Source organism: Puma concolor, chromosome A3 (assembly GCF_028749965.1).
Source record: "Puma concolor isolate L17-30 chromosome A3, mPumCon1.1.hap2, whole genome shotgun sequence".
NCBI classification, from domain to species: domain Eukaryota; kingdom Metazoa; phylum Chordata; class Mammalia; order Carnivora; family Felidae; genus Puma; species Puma concolor.
In genome coordinates this window covers 60,877,860-60,897,821 of record NC_141669.1, presented here as the reverse complement: position 1 = coordinate 60,897,821, position 19,962 = coordinate 60,877,860, and the positions used below count along the sequence as shown (strand labels likewise).

The 19,962-nt window shown below is 43.7% G+C and overlaps 1 protein-coding gene, 1 long non-coding RNA gene and 1 other non-coding gene across 4 annotated transcripts in view; 2 read left to right on the top strand and 1 right to left on the bottom strand.

Moving 5' to 3' along the window:
* B3GNT2 (UDP-GlcNAc:betaGal beta-1,3-N-acetylglucosaminyltransferase 2) overlaps nucleotides 1–19,962 on the top strand; it is a 193,349-nt gene that overhangs the window by 34,812 nt on the left and 138,575 nt on the right. The gene's annotated exons all lie outside the window — the stretch shown is intronic.
* The window catches only part of LOC147582489 (uncharacterized), a 433,267-nt gene that overhangs the window by 320,315 nt on the left and 92,990 nt on the right, over nucleotides 1–19,962 (bottom strand). The gene's annotated exons all lie outside the window — the stretch shown is intronic.
* On the top strand, nucleotides 13,786–13,892 carry LOC112869791 (U6 spliceosomal RNA). The gene has a single exon (XR_003224437.1). It is a non-coding gene; the product is annotated as a U6 spliceosomal RNA (small nuclear RNA).

The following is a 19,962-nucleotide window of genomic DNA, read 5'->3' as shown; positions in this document are numbered from 1 at the left end:
CTGGGAACTGTTTCTTTTCAGGGCCATTCATCCCCAAAACCACTTCCTTGCATGGGGAGGCTGAGTGAGGGTGTGTATGAGTAGTGTCCTGGTAGAGGCTGATACCCTTTCAGGGACTGAGCAGGTGGGAGACAGGTAGGCTGGAGACCAGATGCTGGAGCTGCCTTTCCTCCTTTTTGCTTTGGGTCTATTTCATCGTGTACTACTCAGCTTCTCCTGCCAACCAGAACATTGTATCTCTCTGTCTAGGAAACATTTCTTAGCGTATAAGCATCTGAGCTCATGCTCATCCAACTCTGTGTGTGTGTGTGTGTGTGTGTGTGTGTGTGTGTGTGTGTGTGTGTGTGTGTGTGTGTGTGTTTGGACGGGTTGGGCCAGCTATGATGCAGCCAGCGCCGCAGTAAATCATCCCCACTGCCTCCTGCAAGCTGGGAGACTTTGTGGAGCTCCCCTGTGAATGTTAGCCCCATATCCCTGCAGCTTTCTCTTGACCGTATTCTGGGCTGTGCTTCCCTTCTTTCAGCTTGTCCAGTAATATAATTGCATATATTTCCTATCTTTCAGAAGTGATCTTTCTGTTGATGGTACCATCTTTGTTGCCAACACCACTTTGGGTTTCTTCATTTTTGTATCCCGTTATTGTCATTTCAAGGTGATTTTAGTAGGAGGAGGAGACAAACACTGCCCACTCTCCTGAATTGGGGTCCCCAGCTCGGTTTCTCATAGCCAGGGAGGTGGCCTTGGGAAGAGGGCTCTGGGTTTGGTTCACAGACAGCCAAGCCTGCCCAGGCAGCACTCCCTCAGCTGCCAAAAATTGCTACGTGGGTGGGAAGTGATCAAGCCGTCCCAGCCTCACTCTGGCCCCACCCCAAGTCTCCTTGGGCAGTAGAGAAATGTTCAACCCTCGCCTCCTTTGAATCAGTAGCCTTCTGGGCTCTTCCTGCTGTTGTTCAAGGGTTCAAGGCACTGAGGTCAGAATTCCTTTTTTTCCACTTGTCCCACCTCATTGCAAAATGTGGCACAGTGATGAAGTGTTAACTAATCATTGGATAATTTGTTTCCAGTCTGTGGGGTGGAGAGAAGAGAATGAAAACAGAGCTTTGCTGGCTCAGCACAAAGACAGCCAATGGGCAGGCTTGCGGGGCCTAGCAGAAAACCTAACTGGGTGGAGGGAGACCCAGGAGCCAGATGACAGGTGCCAAGGTCCAGCACAGTGACAAGGTGGAAGTCCCATCTGTTTTGCTCATTTGAAACTTGAGGACCAACCTGCAGTCAGCCAGGAGGCCAGGGCTACAGATTCTCAGCAACAGCCTCTGATCTGCTGTTACCCTCCAGGTTGTTGAGATGGGAGAAACCCAGAGAAGCACAAAGATAAAGAAGATAAGCAAATGTAGGCAAACCTCAACTGCTTAGATAGCAGTAATGTCACACTGACTTTTCCTCTGTGGGATATAAGAAAGGATTGGTGGACACTGAGGGTTGAGGTTGTCAAGCTTAAGGTTGGTGGGAAATACCTTTATTTATTTGATTGTGAAAGCCTCCTAAAGTGAGTCACCGAGGAAGGAATGAAAGAGGAGGGGCTGTGATGCACTGTCAAGAAAGCTAAGAACTTTCCCACTTGCTGAGCCCTGCTGGGTTGAAGAACAAGACAGAAGACGCAGAACAACATCATGGAGAGCCCACTGCCCCATGAGGCTGTGGGGCAGCATTTCATGGCAGGAGGCAGCCTGACTTGCTCTTCCACCTCCAGAAACTACAGAGGTGCTTATTGAAATGGGTACCAGCCCAGTCCCTGCAAGTGAGGACCTGCTTAACAAAAAGGCATATCCTATATCCTAGGATATAGTATTCTAGTATCCTAGGATACCACATCATTGTACACAAAAATATTCTCTGCCTTATCCAAAGTCTGGATGTTTTTCCCTGCTGGTAGACCAATCCAGTAAGTTACTCTTCTGAGATGGATTGCTTTGTTTGGAGAAATCTTGCACTTAGAAAACTTTAAATTCAAGGGCACCTGGGTAGCAGCTCAGTCGGTTAAATATCCAACTCTTGATTTCATGGTTTGTGGGTTCAAGTCCCACTTCTCTGTCTCCCTCTCTCTCTCTCTCTCTTTGCCCCTCCCCTGCTCGTGCTCTCTCCCTCTCTCTCAAAAATGAATAAGCAATCTAGGGGCACCTGGGTGGCTCAGTTGGTTAAGCATCCAACTTCGGCTCAGGTCATGATCTCAGAGTTCACAAGTTCAAGCCCCATGTTGGGCTATGCACTGACAGTTTGTGGGTTCGTGCCTACATCAGGCACTGTGCTGACAGCTCGGAGCCTAGAGCCTGCTTCAGATTCTGTGTTTTGCTCTCTCTCTACCCCTCCCCTGCTTGTGCTCCATCTCTCTCTCTCTCTCAAAAATTAAAAAAAATATATTTAAAATAAAAATAAACAAACAAAAAACTGCTCCAAAAACATAAAATTAAAAAATAATTAAAAAATTTTTAATTTTGAATTAATTTTTGACTCACAGAAAAGTTGTAGTTCGAGAGTACCCATCTACCCGCCCCCAACTTTCCTGATGTTAACACAGCCACGTTGCAATGATCACAATTGGCACTAGATGAACCAACAACAGGAAATAAATATTCTCTTACCTACACCACAGGTCTTTAATTTTACCATTTTTGCCCTCACTAATGCCCATTTTCTGTTCCAGGATCCTGTTCAAGATCCCACTTGTTCTTGAACTCCTCCAGTCTATTGCAGTTTCTTCATGTTTCTTTGCCTTCTATGACTTTAATACTTTTGAAGAGTATTTCTGAGGAGTCGAATGTCCTTCAATTTAGGTTTGTCTGCTGTGTTCTCGCAATTAGAATGAGGTTGTGTATTTGGGGCAAGAATGCCACAGAAGTGATGTTTTGTCCTTCTCAGTGCATCATAGTGAGGGTTAATAATGTCTGATTCCTGGTCATTTTAATATGTTGACTGGGTTTCTCCTTTGTAAGGTGCTGTCTTTCTCTTTGCAGTTAAGAAATATCTTGGGGGACATTTGTACATTTAAAAGTTTGTACCGGGGCACCTGGGTGGCTCAGTCGGTTCAGCATCCAACACTTGGTTTCAGCTCAGGTCATGATGTCACGGTTCATGGGTTCGAGCCCCGTGTCAGGCTCTGCGCCCGCTTGAGATCTCTCCCTCCCTCTGTCTCTGCCCCTCCCTGGCTCGTGTGTGCTCTCTAAATAAATAAATAAATAAACTTAAAAAAAAATAAATAAAAGCTTGTGCATTTAAAATGTACAGATAGGGGCACCTGGGTGGCTTAGCCGGTTGAATGTGTGCCCTCAGCTCTGGTTACGATCTCCCAGTTAGTGAGTTCAAGCCCCGAGTCAGACTCTCTACTAGTGTCTGCTGTCATTGCAGAGCCTGCTTTGGATCCTTTGTCTCCCTCTCTCCCTCTGCCCCTTCCCCATTTGTGTTCTCTCTCTCTTTCTCTCTCTCTCTCTCTCAAAAATAAATAAACATGTAAAAAATATTTTTTTAAATGTCCAGATAATTAAATAAGCTAATGTGTGGGAAGTGCTTGGAGCCTGGCGTGTAGTAAGTGCTCAGTGAATGGTGGCTGTTGGTTTTTTCATCATCATCGTTGCTCCCTCTGTTCCTGTTCTTTCTCTCGTTTTCTTCCTCTGGTTTGGCTCCTTCTGTTCCTTCATTATCCTCTGCATCCCATGCTGATCCACCTCTTGCTGGTCACTTCCTTGCAGTGTGGTTGGGCACTCTCATTCAAAATATCTGAAGCTTCCAGAAGGGCACAGAAGGTTGAATGCTCCTCAGCACGTGGGGATCAGTGCAGGGCAACAGCCTACTGTTACTGCAGGTCAGGGGCAGAGCCCCTGTGGAACAGGAGGAAGGGTTCAACTGTCTTTGCAGAATGTGTTTACTTCGAGGTGTCCATGGCTGGGGCAGAAATTCCCCCATATCCCTTGTGGTGGGAGTCTGGACCAGAACCTGAAGACCCACAGTCCCTTTCCTCGTGGTCCTGGAATGGTCCAGAGGTGCACCTCCTCCCATAAAAGCTGGTGGAGTTTTCTCCAACAAGGGGGTGGTTTGCAGCACTGGGCGACTTTTAGGGGTCACACCGGAGGAGGAGGGTCTGGTCATGGGTAGAGGGAGCAGCAAAGTCTCATGTGGGAGAGGCCTGCATTTTCTTCCCACACCGGGCAAGGAGGCCCAAGTTAAAGTAACCTCGTTCCCTCTAGATGAGAGCAGGGGCTCCTCAGCCAGGGTCAGGAGATGCCAGTGTGCTCAAGGATAGCCTGCTATGAATTGCTTTCCAGGAGGTTCCTTGTCCTACTCTAGCACATAGTGCTTTATTTACAGAATGGCTGTTCTTGGCAGCTTTCTTGGCCTTCCAGACTCTTCCTCTATTTTAGAGCACTTGGGCTCTATTTTTACTCAGCGAGGAGAAGTTTCCCATGTTTGAAAACAGCTGCCATGTAGAGGACTGTTGAAACTACTATTTTTGCCTGCCCAAAATGCCTTCCTCCATCCTTCTCCTGGAGATGGGTGGAGCCCCAGGACTGGTGAGCTGGGCATGTGATCAAGCAGGGCCTGTTGGAATCCTCTGGGGCTGGGAGAGGGGAGCTGTTTTTCTCGGGGTTGCTAAATGGGGTTACCCCACCAGCTCCCTGACTATCTGCAGAAAGTTTCCCATTGGCAAAAGACAACACCCATGGAAACAGAAAAATGGGAGTGAAGAGAGCAAAGGTGACTCAGGACAGTATGGAGCCCTGGATCCACTGCCACCCCATCCTCACCACCCTTTGAACCAGTACATTCCCATTTTTGCTCAGGCTTGCTGGAGTTGGGTGTCTTGGGCCTGGCTGATATCATGAAAGCCTCACTCCTTTCCTGAGTTTTAGGTTGAGGCCACTGCGAGTGCCTCCAGATTCCTACCCTGAGGCACTGGTTGGCAGCTGGGATGGGAGTTATACAGTTGTCTTAGGACAAAGAATTTGGGTGGAGAAACTTAGGAAGCTGGGTAGGCCTTCCTTTCTCCCAGGGTCTATTCAGTGCAGGTCTGTAGATCCCTGGGCAAGACAGTTTACAGCTTCTCTTTCAGGGTTGGGTCAATAGGCTCTGTTCCTGTGTTTGCCTTGAAGAGCCAACAAAACCAAAAGGTAGAGGTGTGTGTGTGTGTGTGTGTGTGTGTGTGTGTGTATTTGCATGTGCAAAAAAATCCAGTTCCTTGGGAGAAGATGCTGGTGGGGTGGGAAAAGATGGGGCAGGGGGAGGTGTTTAGGTGCCCATACAACTCGAGTGTAGGGGGTGGGTCCACTCTGTGGGGTCATATGGTCAAGGGAGGAAGAACCTGAGTCCAGACCCTGACTCTGCCACAGTGGGGTAGTAAATAACCTGGCCCAGCTTCAAGGGGGACAGTGGATGGATGCTCATTAGAAAGTTCTGTGTGGCAAGCTGCCCTGGACTTTCCTGGGCCTGAGCAAGCTGAGCCCCAGCAGCACAGCTGCAGAGGTTGGAACAGCCAAAGGACAATTCCCTGCTTTTACGGTCACGTGATCATTCTTTCAAAAATGCACTTGGCGGGGTGCCTGGGTGATTGGGTTGGTTAAGCATCCGACTTCAGCTCAGAACATGACCTTGTGTTTCGTGGGTTCGAGGCTTGCATTGGGCTCTGTGCTGACAGCTCAGAGCCTGGAGCCTGCTTCAGATTGTCTCCCTCTCTCTCTGCCCCTCCCCTGCTCATGCTGTCTCTCTCTCTCTCTCTCTCTCTCTCTCTCTCAAAAATAAATAAACATTAAAAAAAATTTTTTTAAATGCACCTGGAGTTGGTGGATGTGGGAAGGTAAGACCTCCATGCCTCTTGGGGGTCCGGTTGTGTGTCAAGCTCTCAGCTGCAGAGAGGGAAGTTCTGTGAGCCTGCACACTGTGCTCTACCCATCCTAATCCTGGTTTCTTTACCCATCAGGAAAGTGAGGCTTAAGAAGTATGTCAGCCCAAGTTCACACAACTAGCAAGTGTGAAACCAGTATTTATACTTGGCCCTCCGACTCCAAAGCCCAAGAGCGTTATCCTGCTGTGGGACTCTCTTCCTAGGCCTTCCAGAAAAGAATTTGGGAGACTACTGTGATCCAATAAAGTGGCACTGGTGCTGTGGCATTTCTGCTAGTCCTTAGCCATCAACTTTGGCCTTTGACTCTGCTGTCCAGGGATTTTTGCCTCCATCGCTGCTTCGCTCAGGTTTTATCATCACAGAGTCATCACCACGTCCCATCCCGGTGACTCACTATGCAAAGCCTGGTGTTCTACTCACAGACTTGTTTGTCGAAGGTTTGTGGTCACTGAGAAGTGTTATTAGGTGAGATCTATAGAGCATGTGATCTTTTAATTTCAAATAGGCAGTGAAAGGTAAAGCAGAATAGTGATTGCCTAGGGGTTGGAGGTGCTGGTGGAGGGAAATGGGACATGCCTACTAAGGAATGTGGGATTTCTTTGGGGGATGATGAAAATGATCTAAAATTCATTGTGATAATCATTGCACAACTCTGTGGATACAATAAAAACCATTGACTTCTACACTTTAAATAGGCAAATTGTATGGTGTGTGAGTTATATCTCAAGAAAGTTGTTGAAAAAATAAAATTTCACTGGGGCATCTGGGTGACTTAGTTAAGCATCTGAGTCTTGATTTTGGCTCAGGTCATGGTCTCACGGTTTGTGAGATTGAGCCCTGTGTCAGGCTCTGGGCTGGTAGCACAGAACCTGCTTGAGATGCACTCACTCTCTCTCTTTCTGCCCCTCCCCCCTCAAAATAAATGAATATTTAAAAAAAAAAAAAAGGAGAGAAAGAAAGAGGAAAAGTTAGAGTGGCCCTCAAAAGGTCTCCAGAGAGGGGAGAAAGAAAAAGCAGGCAAGTGTTTGTTTCACATGGTTGCTAACTCTTTATTATGTCCTTTCTGTGTATCATATCCCAACCTTTTACTGGACCACCTGCCTATGCAAAGATAACCTGAAGATAGCTAAACACCCTGCCACAGGTGCTGGCCTTTTACCTAAAGGACTCCCCGAATCACTTCTTGTCCAACTCCAGTTGCCTCTGTTCTTGACTTTGGTATCTGTCCCAGTTCTGCATTTAATGATTCATTTTGAAACCTGAATCTTAGCATGAGCCATTTAGACTGGAGTCTGGCATTCCATCGCCACCACTTCCTATGGCCACAGTGTGTGAGAGGCATTTCTACTTCCTGCTGTACGCTGTAGGCCAACCAGCCAGGTTGTGTCCTGCTTGTTGTCTCTGCCGGTGGAAGGAGACTAAAAATTATTCTAGAGACTGGCTTGCTTCTTGACGCCTCCAAGTGTCTAAACTTAGTGACTTGCTTGAAATCAATAGACTACAGCAGAGATAATAAGATGTCACTTCCATGATTTAATTCTAAATGATTGTGACTCCTGTCTTGTTAGTAAACTCTCTCTTCCTAGTTTTAATGAAGCAAGCTGCCATGTTGGACAGGCCTATGTGGCAAGGAACTGAGGATGGCCTCTAGCCATCTGCCAACTAGGAAATGAGGCCTTTAGTCTAACAGTCCTCAAGGCAGTGAATCCTACTAACAACCACATGAATGAGCTTAGAAGCCATTCTTTCCCCAGTTGAGTCTTCAGATGAGACTGTAGACCCTAGGCCAACACCTTGACTGCAGCCTTGTGAGAGACCATGAAGCAGAGGATTCAACTGAGCTGCGCCTGGATTCCTGACCCTCAGAAACTGAGATAATAAATGTATGTGGTTTGAAGGCACTAAATTTCGATATAATTTGTTACTCAACACGAAATAACTAATATAGTGTGTATGTGGTTTTTGTTTTATGCTCTCCACCAAGAGATGAATGTACAATGAAACTAGAGAAACTTACATTTCTGGGCCCCTCACTTGCATAAGCCCCTTGCATGGCCCTGGGAGAGTCCCTAGCAATGTGTTCATGTAGTCATATGTTTTTATAAAATTTACAGAAAACATTTTAACTGTAATTAGGGCAGGGTCTTCTTACTGCTTCAGCTCTCCCTCCCTCATACTTCCTCTTTTTTTTTTAATGTTTATTTATTTTTGAGAGAGGGAGACAGAATACGAGCAGGGGAGGGGCAGAGAGAGGGAGGGAGACACAGAATCCGAAACAGGCTCCAGGCTCTGAGCTGTCAGCACAGACCCCAACACGGGGCTCGAACCTACAAACCGTGAGATCATGACCTAAGCCAAAGTCGGCCATTTAACCGACTGAGACACCAAGGCGCCCCCCTCATACTTCCTCTTGAGTCTGCTGGTGTGGGAATGATTGGGGTATTTTGAGGATATGACTAAGGGGAAGTTGACTTGGAGATACAGTTAGTGGAATTTTGGGGATATATTCATATTGCTAGCTAGTCGTTTTTGTGGAAAGTCATGTTATTGCCAGGCTGGTACTTGGCAGAGTTAGGATTCAACCTAGGGTTCATCTTATGAACTTAACACAAGTCTGGGTTATACTTAATCTATATACTTATACTAATCTTATACTTACAATTATACTGGATTCTTACACTTAAAGGCATGAGAGTCTGTCCTCAGATATTTGCTTTGTTTGACACTCTTTCCCACCTTTCTGCCTGCTCTGTTACCCTAGTCTTATCACCTATTGCCACCATCCATGTACCCTTTGCTTCATCCATTGAACTCTTGTCTTTGCTAGGCGTGCTTGTGCTCATACTTCTCTCCAGCCCGAAATGGCATCTCCCAAGTACATCTATGTAGATTCGTACTAAGTTTTTGCTGTCTTGATATAAAACATTGACATACGCCACTATAAGAATATTGGTGGCAAACTGGATAATGAGTGTTGTCAATTCAAAGAATAAGATGACACACTGAACAAGAAAACTTGAAAGTCCCTGAAATTATATATAGCTCCTGTACAAAATGAACTTGATAATTTTCTCCAAATTTGGGAAAAATTCAACAATACATGACATTACAAATAATGAATTGTGAAGCTGAGCTGAAGAAGTTGAAAGTGACTTTTCTAAACTGTCGATGAAAAGCAAGTTTTTTTTTTTAAGTTCATTTATTTATTTTTGAGAGAGAGCATGAGTAGGGGAGGGGCAGAGAAAGAGAGAAAGAGAGAGAGAGAAAATCCCAAGCAGGCTCTGCACTGTCACCACAAGCCCAGTGCAGGTCCCAAACTCACGAAGCCGTGAGATCATAACCTGAACCAAAACCCATAGCCCCAACACTTAACTGACTGAGCCACTCAGGCACCGTGAAAAGCAAGCTTTGATCAAACATGGTAGAGGAAAGACTAAATTATCCTTTTTTTTTCTATAAAAAAGTATTTCACAAATTTATTGTTATACAAAGTAGCAACCAGACAGTGTGTGGACCAAAAAATGTGGGGAAAAAGTGTTATAGAGTTATGTCAGACAGTTTATGAAAATATGTAATTTTTCTGGGTTTTATGATTCTTGTATTTCTAAAGTTTAGATGTTTTTTTAAATTTTTTTAACGTTTATGTATTTTTGAGAGAGAGACACACAAAGCATGAGCAGAGGAAGGTCAGAGAAAGAGAGAGAGACAGAATCTGAAGCAGGCTCCAGGCTCTGAGATGTCAGCACAGAGCCTGACGCAGGGCTCGAACTCACGAACCATGAGATCATGACCTGAGCTGAAACTGGATGCTTAACCGACTGAGCCACCCAGGCGCCCCTATATAGTTTTTAATTTGTTGTGATTTTCTTCCTTATTTTAAGGAAACTAATCTTGTGTGAAGTTGGAGTTTTATGTTCTTTGGTGTAAGAGGGACACAAAATTGCATAAGCTTCAGGGTTCACCAAGCCTGGATCTATTCCACTTCTTATCAAGTAGGGAAAAAAATTCCTTGATATAGAGATCAGAAAATTCCTTCTTACTATTCTTTTTTTTTTTTAACTTTTTTTTTAAAGTTTATTTATTTATTTAGAAAGAAAAGAACAATGCAAGTGGGGAAGAGGCAGAGAGGGGAAGAGAGAATCCCAAGCAGGCTCTGCACTGCCTTCACAGAGCCCAACATGGGGCTCGAACTCACGAACCATGAGATCATGACCTGAGCTGAAATCAAGAGTCGATGCTTAACTGACTGAGCCACCCAGTGCCCCCTTCCTACTTTTCCACCTCTGAGTCCAGCTGTATCTTACATAGCTTTAATAGGGCTCAAAATTTTTTATCTGAATTTAATTCAACTAAAAATGTTTTGGTTTTGAGGAGAGAAGGCAGAAGAAAACATGATCAAAAATGTCTTCTGTCTGAAGGGTAGGTGGATGGAGGGGAAAGTAGAAAATCCTGTGTAAATTGAGAAGGTTCCCAGAATTAGAACCTCAGGTGGAAGTTCTATTCAGAGACACTTCAGTTATTTGAGAGAAAACGCTAATAGTTGACCATATATCAAGGACCCTGCCTGGGCAGGCAGGTAGATTTCATGACATCTGAAGTGTCCTCTTTCAACACCTGGGTGGTGACAGTAGCAGTTCAGGCCCAACTAGAGGAGCTGTACCTAGAGACTGGACTTGGCATTGGGGCAGGGTAGAGACTGGGGGACAGACTCGAGGGTAAATCTAGCCCAGCAGGCAGATCCCTGGCCCTTAAATGGTGTCAAGGAGATCTTGTAAGGAGTGGCTTCTCCACACTTCCCTGCTGGGCAGGTCACTATGACTGCTGTGAGGCTCAGGCAAAGCAGAAGGCTGGCCTGAAGAAGGGGATAGTGCTGAAAGGAGCAAAGTGCAATGCCAGACTCTGGGGGAACCAGATGGAATCCTGTGGTTCAAGAGCAGCTTCCGGGCCTGACTTGTGGTCTTGTTGACAGTACAAGTCCCGCTGGCACTTAGGTTTTCTGGTTATTTGCCTCCCATCAGGGGTATGACCGAGTGACCGCAGCCAAATATTTAATAACATCTCATTAAACATAGCTCGGCATTCTGAAATTTCAGTTATTTACTGGTTGCTCTGCATGGCAGTTCTCTCTTCCTTAACATAAGGGCAGCTTCTTGAGGCCATCAGAAACAATAGGCTTAAGAGGAAGGCAATGTCCTTCATCTGATCTTTGTCAGTATGCTGGCTCTCATGCTTCTTGCTCCTTACGCTAGCTGAGAAATACTAATAGGAAGCTCTTGAGCAAGGCTTGGGGCCCCAACCATTTCTGACTCTCAGTCCCAATGTGGATGGCAGATCACAGTCTGAGAAAGCCTCTCTTATAGCAGGGCTGTATTCCTTGGCGTCTCAAAAGATAATTAACTGTTTAAAAAAAAACAATAATGATGTATTAGGAAGTTTATAATATAACTAAAAGTAAAATGCGTGAAAACAACAGCATAAAGACTTGGAGGGGAGAAATGGAAGTGTGCTACTGTATGATTCTTATATGATATGTGAAATGGTATAATATCACTTCATGGTAGATTGTGATAAGATATATGCAATAAACCCAGGGTGCCTGGGTGGTGGCTCAGTTGGTTAAGTATCCGACTTCGGCTCAGGTCATGATCTCACAGTTTTTGAATTCAAGTCCTGTGTCGGGGTCTGCGCTGACAGCTCGGAGCCTGGACCTGCTTCAGATTCTGTGTCTCCCTCTCTCTCTGCCCCTCCCCTGCTCATGCTCTGTCTCTCTCACTCTCAAAAATAAATAGTTAGAAAAAAAATTAATTAACAAAGAGAGATGTTAAGGGAGACAAGACTTTGAGATCTTAGGCCCTGTGCTATAAACCACACCTGCCTGAGCAAAATTAGTCCCAGTGCTACCCAAGACCCTGCACAGGGTGGATCCTGAGAAGTACATTGCTTGTCCCTGGGGACTTGGGAGGGGGCTTATGGTTAGTTTGAGATAAGTGGAGACTGGTTCCTCAAACTTTATTGCTAAGAGGTTTAAGGTATCTAGAAATTCTAGGAATCAAAAAAGTGGAATTCTAGGAATCAAGAAATCTTTTGGATAGTGTGTTCATTCCACTGAAGAGGTCCACTCTAATGTGGCCAAATTCTGACCCATTGATAACATATCAAGGCCAGCAGGTGACAGAATTGCTGTATACCTGGCACTGACTCATTTTTGGTGATATTCCATAGACAGCTACCCTCCACTCCTGGCCAAAGAAGACAGTCTTTGCCTGTTAAAATGTGAAAGGATCTGGTGCCAACATGTCCCTTTTGTTCTCTCTCGAAGCTGCCAGTGATGTGGGTGGCTCTTACCTCTGTGTCCACTACTTCTATGCCCACACTGCTCTCTCAAAGAAGTTTTATGTGTACACACTGGTGTAAGAGCATTTTGTGTGCTACATCAAACTACATCACCATGAGGTCATACTTTAACTTTCATACGCAGATGAGTTTAAGCTACCCCTCAAATGTTCCCCAGGTGTTTTTGGGAATGCCCAGGGTTGCTTTGGAACCAGTCTATTCACATTCTCCTATTCAGTGAAGGAGTTTCTGTGGATGGTGCCCTCATGACAACAGTGAGGACTACATACAGACTATCTTGGGGTGCCCCTTCCACTCATCTCCATCAGAATGAGCAACAGTTCCATGTGCAGAGAATTTTTAAACCATGGTCAGGCAATACACACACACACACACACACACACACACACACACACACACACACACATTCCAAAACAAAACAAAACAAAATAGGATTTCTCATAAGAGAACAAGCTCTGAAGAGATATGACTATGCAAAAGCGTAGACATCCTCTTACATTATAATAAGCAATTTAGCTCAAACATTTCCTGATTAAAATTTACATAACATTACTGAACTAGGCAAGTGGTTTCCTGAAAACTAAGGAAGATTCTGAGTCTTCACTTATTGCAAAACAGAAAACTGTTCCCAGCTTTGAAATGATAGTTTACAAGTTTTTGTTTTTCTGCCTTCTACCCAGCTCTGGGTAGCCTCCTCCAGCAGTCTCTCAAAGAAGGCATCTCCTCCCAAGCACTTAGTATGGGTCTGGGAACTCAGCCTGAACCATCAGCAGAAACCTTGTTACTCCTCAGTACCTGCTGTAGGTATTCCTACTGCCATCTCCTAGGGCTGCAAGGTCTCTATTATTCCAGAATAATCCATGAAAGGAAGTGCCTCCGTGAGATCTGCGTGGTTGTGCTCAACTTTGTAGCGCCTAGGTAGAACGCATCCATCAAACTTGTTCCTCAAACAAGTTCCTCAAAACCACAGGCGTGTGGCCTGTGCTAGGATCTGAGAGCTACAGAAATGAACAAGGTAGAACAGGGTGTCATTCCACAAGTTATTTGCTCACTGCAAAGGGAAATATCTGCTGATCAGCACTTTAACCATGCAGTCCAACCTAGTTACGAAGAGTGGGATGCCTGATGTGTGCATTCTGATGAGATGCTCTATGACATAGAAAGCATCACCTGTGAAATAACTTTACCAAAAAGTTTTAACCTAAACCATCCAACTTCGATATTTAATAGGAAACACAGGTGGTAGAAGAAAACATTAAACTGCATCACACACACACACACACACACACACAAACACAACCAGACAGTGGAACATTCTGTAAGACATATGGCCTGCATTTTTCAAAAAGTCAGTATAATAAATAATAAAAATAATTGAGGGATTGTTTTACATTAAAAGAAGCCAAAGAGAAATAACCTAATACAATGTATAAACCTTGATTAGATCCTAGTGGAATAAAACAAAACAAAATCTAGTTGTAAAAGACATTTTGGGGATAGTTTGGGGAAATTAAAATTAGAATTAGAATTAGGTAATGTTAGTGCTTGCTTTGGTAGCACAGGTACTAAAATTGGAATGATACAGGGAAGATTATCATGGCCTCTGTGCAAGGATGACATACAAATTCATGAAGTGTTCCATACTAAAAAAAAAAGAATTTTAATGTTAGGAAATTATTTTTATTATTGGTAATCTTATTATGGTTATGTAGGTGAATGTCCTTATTTTTAGGAGATGCATGCTGAAATAATTAGTAGTGAAGTGTCTGGATGTATAACTTATTTTCAGATTGTTCAGAAAAAAAGGCAAAAATGTTAACAACTAATGAATATAAATGAAATTCATTCTATCATCCATTTCAACTTTTTGATTCAATAGTTTGACAATTTTCTTAATCAAGTTGAAGAAAAGAAGAAATAGAACATTAACCCCACCAAGTTTTCTTTCATTCCTTATGAACTAAGTGTTTTGGTTTTTAATGTATTTGTTTGTTGTTGTTTTTGTTGTTGTTACTGCTATCAAGAATAGCTACTGGAGTGCTCACAGGGGCAGCAGCAGAAGCCAGGGTTCCATGGAAAAGTGCAGTTGCATTCTCAGCTCCAGCTGGTTCAACCATTAACTAGGTGGTGTAGGACAGAGAAGAAAACCCTTTCCTTCTACTCTTCTAAATTCTTGGCTGGAGCCTCTATTACAAAAGACTAATGAATAAGAGAAAACCAAAAACCAAAAAAGTTGATTAACGTGTATCTCATATACATGGGAGAAACTCAGGGAAAAGTAACTCAAAGAGGTGGCTAGAACTTGAGCTTAAATACCATCGTTAGCTAAAACAAAGGAAGTGTGGGGAGGCAAGTTATGGGAAAATGACCAGGAAGAGTACAGTCAATAAGGATAAGGTTTATTAATATACATTTAAGTCAGTGCCTTCTCTATTGGTAAGTCTCTTGTGATCTAAAGTCTTCCTTCTCTTTCTGGTACACCCTTACAAATGGAGATTTCCTTTATAAATGTAAATTTCCCTTATAAAATGGTAACTTCTACCCTGCTTTCAGAGTTTCTTCTGTGTCTGCTGTTTCTCAAAAAACATGAGCTCAAAATAAACCTTAAACCAAAGAGACATATTTGGGGTGGCATATTCTGGTATTTTTTTCATGCTTATTTATTTATTTTGAAAGAGAGAGAGAGAGGACATAAGCGAGTGTGCACGTGAGCAGGGGAGAGGCAGAGAGAGGGGGAGAGAGAGAACCACAAGCAGCCTCCATGCTGTCAGCATGGAGCCCAATGCAGGGCTCAGTCCCACAAACTGTGAGATCCTGACTTGAGCTGAGATCAAGAGTCAATGCTCAACTGACTGAGCCACCCAGGCACCCCCATATTCTGGTCTCTTACATTGGTCCTTGCTCTGGACTTCAGTCAGCTCCCCTTTACATGTCATTCACTGTGCTCAAGCTTTATAAGCATGATTTCATTAAAAACAAGCCAACAAACAAGCAAATTATGCCTGTCTTCAGGAAGCTGATAATCTACTAAGGAGGTCTTTCATCAACAACCTGTAAACCAAGGAGGAAGAAAATCAGTATCATGACAGGCGAATCCAGAAAGAGCCATTAATCCTCTTGGAGGATTTGAGAGGGATTTATGGAAAAGGAAGCTTTTGACTCCCCCTTGAAGGATTTTGGTAAGTAGGAGTAGGGGGAGGAGGCATTCTTGGATGGAGGGCCAGATAAGCAAAGGTCCGGATTGTTAAAAGTGCTGGTTAATGTAGCAAAACCATGTTGTCAGGTACCCGTTTTGGAATTGGAGAGTCTGGGAGTTTTGTAATTATTAGCGAGGTTGAACACTTTGTCCCAGGTTCATGTTCTGCTCCTCCATTTACATTTTGTATATTTGATCTTGGTTCTAGAACTTGTCCTTAGAGCTTGGGCCTAGAGCTTGATGTTTCTCTAATTCTGTGACTCACAAAAAGGTCTTCTCTTTTGTTGTCTCCAAAAGAAAATGTTTGCCTAGCAGAGGTGCAGAATTTGCTTTGATTTTAGACACTCCTGATGAGTATTCAGGTGTTTGGCCATCCTATCCTTATTTGATTCAAGATAATTTGAAAAGAAGAGAAAGGAATTCTTGAGCCACAAAGCCCAAATCATGGTTTTTCACAATTTGCTCCAGATAGAGCAAGAAGTTCTGAAGCACAACAATGTGTAAATGATGTTATGTAAAGCTGTTATTTTTTAATTCCAAAGTTATTTTTGTTACTAACTACAGATTTAATAAAATACTGGCCAACTATTGATGGTGTGTCTTAATTAAAAAGTAGAGAGCACAGGTTTGGGAATTAAGCTAACTTGGGTTGGAATCTTGGCTCTCCATTTATTAGCTGTGAGCCCAGGGATGAGTGACTTAGCTTCTCCGAGATTCAATTTTATCTGTAAAATGTGTGTAACTAAAATATAGCCAAGCCTTCCTGGGCAGCTCAGATCTGGCCTCACCAAATAGTGTTGTATTCCAAAAAGAAGGAAAAAAAAAAAAAACATAAAACTGATTGAGAGAGGATTACAGAATAATCCATTATGTTTCTTTGAAATCGGGACATGTTTTCAAATGATGGGGACTTGTAATTTCTTCCTCCCTTCCTCCCTCCCTTCCTTCCTTCCTCCCTCCCTCCCTCCCTCCCTCCCTCCCTCCCTCCCTTCCTTCCTTCCTTCCTTCCTTCCTTCCTTCCTTCCTTCCTTCCTTCCTTCCTTCCTTCCTTCCTTTTTTCCTGGCACATAAAATAATGATGTACCTTGCCATTGATTGTATCTTACAGGCAGTGGTGTCTTAGATGAAATATGGCAGAGTCTGTATTGAGGCTTTCTTGAAGCTATGAAAGAGTAAGTTATACTTCATGTACCTGAACTGAAATATCCTCTCCAAATAGCCCACTCTTTCCCCCAATTCTCCTCTGTAGCAACCATGGCATGTTCCTCTTTTTCTCTCTAGCCTCTTCTTGCAGCCTGCCAGCCCTTGCCAGTCTCCTCCTGTCCCTCCTCTCTACCCTCTCTTTTTCTTTACTCTCCCCTTCCAGCTCTTCAGCCCAGCTCCCTCCAGGCCCTCAGAATCTCCATCTCTTTATTTGAATTTAGCCCCGTCTCTCTTGGCTTCTCCATTTCCTGTCCTCAGTAGTACCCACCAAGGAAAATAAAAAATCCTCCAAGGACTCTACCTTTCTAAAAGGTGAAGGGCAGGCAGGAAATTATAAATACTTAACATTTAACTTTTTGTGTGTGGTTTCATAGATTATAACAATATCTACCTCCTGGGGCTTTTGTGAGGGTTTAAAGAGATAGGGAGTGTAAACATTTGGCATGTTGTGGGCACATGCTAAGAATTCAATCAATGTTAGCTACCATTACTTACTATTGTTATAGAAATAAATGTACAATTAACATTGTAATAACACAGGAAAAGAAAGGGGGAAAAAAAGACCAAAGGAGAAAGAATCACCCACTGTCTCAACACTGCATATTTTCCTAGTAGCAATATGGCATGGTGAAATTTGATTTTTATGCTTTTCTGGTGACACAGCATTCTTATGTATGAATCACAGTCCATAAAGGGAGATATAAGAATGAAAAGAAAGTAATTGTGCATTTTTAATGCATTTTAACATGCAGCCTTCTGTGATATTTTTAGATCACCACAGAGAGGAACTTACTGTTGTCTTCTTCCTGTATCTAGCATGAATTTCTTTTTCTCTAGTAGAAGACCATTTGACAGAAACTTTTTGAACTTCAAAGGAATGCTACTGCCTTCTATTCTAATGAAGTATTTGAAGAGGGTTGTAAAAAAACTTTAAAAACTAGGATAATAATTTAAAATACGCTTTCCTATTTATAGTCATGGAAGATAGGAGGTAAACTTTGCAGAGTTTAAAATGCAACTTGTGGGGGCATGCAGGTGGTTCAGTCAGTTAAATGTCTGACTCTTGATCTCGGCTTAGGTCATGATCTCACAATTCATAAAATTGAGCCCCACATTGGTCTGTGCGCTGACAGCGTGAAGCCTGCTTGGGATTCTCTCTCCCTCTTTCTCCGCCCCTCCCAGCTCCCGTGCACTCTCTCCCCCTCTGTCTCTCAAATTAAAAAATAAATAAATAAATAAACGTAAAAAAAAAAAAATAAAATGCAACCTGTGGTCTTGGTTGTCATTTCACATCACATGATTGGGAATTGGAGAGACTGCCCCGAAGGCTGACAGCCTGCTATAGACTAAACGGCGTCACCGCCCCCTCCCCCTGCACAACCACCCAAATTCATAGGTTGAAGCCCTAACCCGCAATGTGATAGTATTTGGAGTTGGGGTCTTCAGGAGGTGTTTAGGGTTAGATGAAGTCATTAGGATGGGGCCCTCATAGTGGGATAAGTGCCCTCATAAAAAGCACTGGAGAGATCTCTCTTCCTATGTGCACCGAAGGAAGAGAGCTCGCAGTGGGAAGGCAGCTTCCTACAAGGCAAGAGAAGGAGCCTCTGGATGAAATCTACTCTGCTGCACCTTGATCTTGGACTTCCCAGCCTCCATAATTGGGAAATAAATTTCTGTTGTTTAGAACACCCAGTCAATGGTATTCTTTTTTAGCAGCCCAAGTAGTCTAATAGTCTGGTATCTTCCCATATTGGAGGTCAACAGGAAGGTTAACAGCAAGCTTTCTTAGGCCAGTTTCTCCATGCAACAGGAAGTTTCCTAAAAGCAATGTGAAAGTTGAGACAATGTAAGAAGTAGAGAACATATGTGTAATACTGCAAAATGAAACCTAAGCTTGATGAAACTCAAAATTAAGAACTTTTATTTTTAGAAATTGCAACATGGAACTTAACTGTTCCTTGATCTTTTTTTTTTTTTTTTTTTTTTTTGCTGGCTAACATATGGAGATTATGAGTTGATACCAAATGCAAGAGTATTTTGCTGTCTCAACAGGTTTCACGCTGCTGTTTCGATAGTGAACAATCTGATAGCTGCTGAGAGCCTACCCCAAGGCCCCCATCATTCTGTGCTACAGAAAAGAGTCCTTTGACTGTGTGCCTGGGGAAGGATGCCAATGATCTAGGCCCAAAAGATTTGCTCTGCCTTTAGGAAAACTGTGTTCTTCCTTAAAGGGCAATTCTGAATCCAGCTCTCTTTTTGCTCTGTGAGAGAAAGAGAATATAAATATTGTAAATTTAGGAGCAATTTCCTTGAGAGCCATGTGACAGAAAAAATTCGCTCTTCCCTCTCTCCATTGTGCTATATATTTATATTATTCTCTCTCATGTGGTGGGAGAAGAAAATTTTACCTTTTAAAACAAGAACCAACTGCTGCCACCTTCCCATTCTAGAAAAATGTCTTATTTTATCTGAGGGGAATACATAGCTGGTCTTGGTGTTAAAGGTGAACACTCACAGGGCACCTGGCTGGCTTAGTCAGTTTAGCATCCAATCCTTGATCTCAGCTCAGGTCATAATCTCATGGTTTGTGAGATCAAGCCCCAGGTGGGGCTCTGTGCAGACAGTGTGGAGCCTGCTTGGGATTCTCTCCTTCTCTCTCTCTCTGCCCCTCCCCTGCTTGCACATGTACAGGCACGTGAGCTCTCTCTCTCAAAAATTAAAAAAAAAAAAAGTGCACGCTCACTCAGATCCAGGCCCAAAGCTCGGGGCTATGTTTTCCCCAGAAATAGCCCTGAGGAGTCAGGAAGAGAAGGGAGAGGTAGGTAGAGGTTTAGGGAAGGGAACTTAGAAGGACTTACCATCCAGATAGCACAGTGTAAGACCCCAGAAGGGAGAGCCAGCAAAACACTCAGAAGGCCGAAAGGCCTGTGGGCTCTCCTAGTAAACGTGAAAATGGCTGCGTAATGCTGTGAAGTAGCCAACTGCCTCCAAGCCTTTGGGAGTAGCTGCTTTAGGCAGGTAATGGCTATGGGAAATCAAGAGGGAGCTGGGTTCCAAGGCTGGGACCAAGAGAAGGAAACAGCCACAGTGCATGACACAGGCATTCAGTGGGAGCAGGAAATTGAAAGGAAGTGGCCACCAGAAGGAAAATCCCGGGAAGGCACAGCTTGAGCTATTTGGATATAAAGGTTAAAGGACTGCATGACTCCCTGAGGTTGAGGACTTCCCAGCCCACACCTGAGACATGCATAGCAAGCGTGCAGTGTACAATTGGGTGCTGGAAGAGTCAGAGGCCCATCCAACCAGGGTGGGAGAAGGG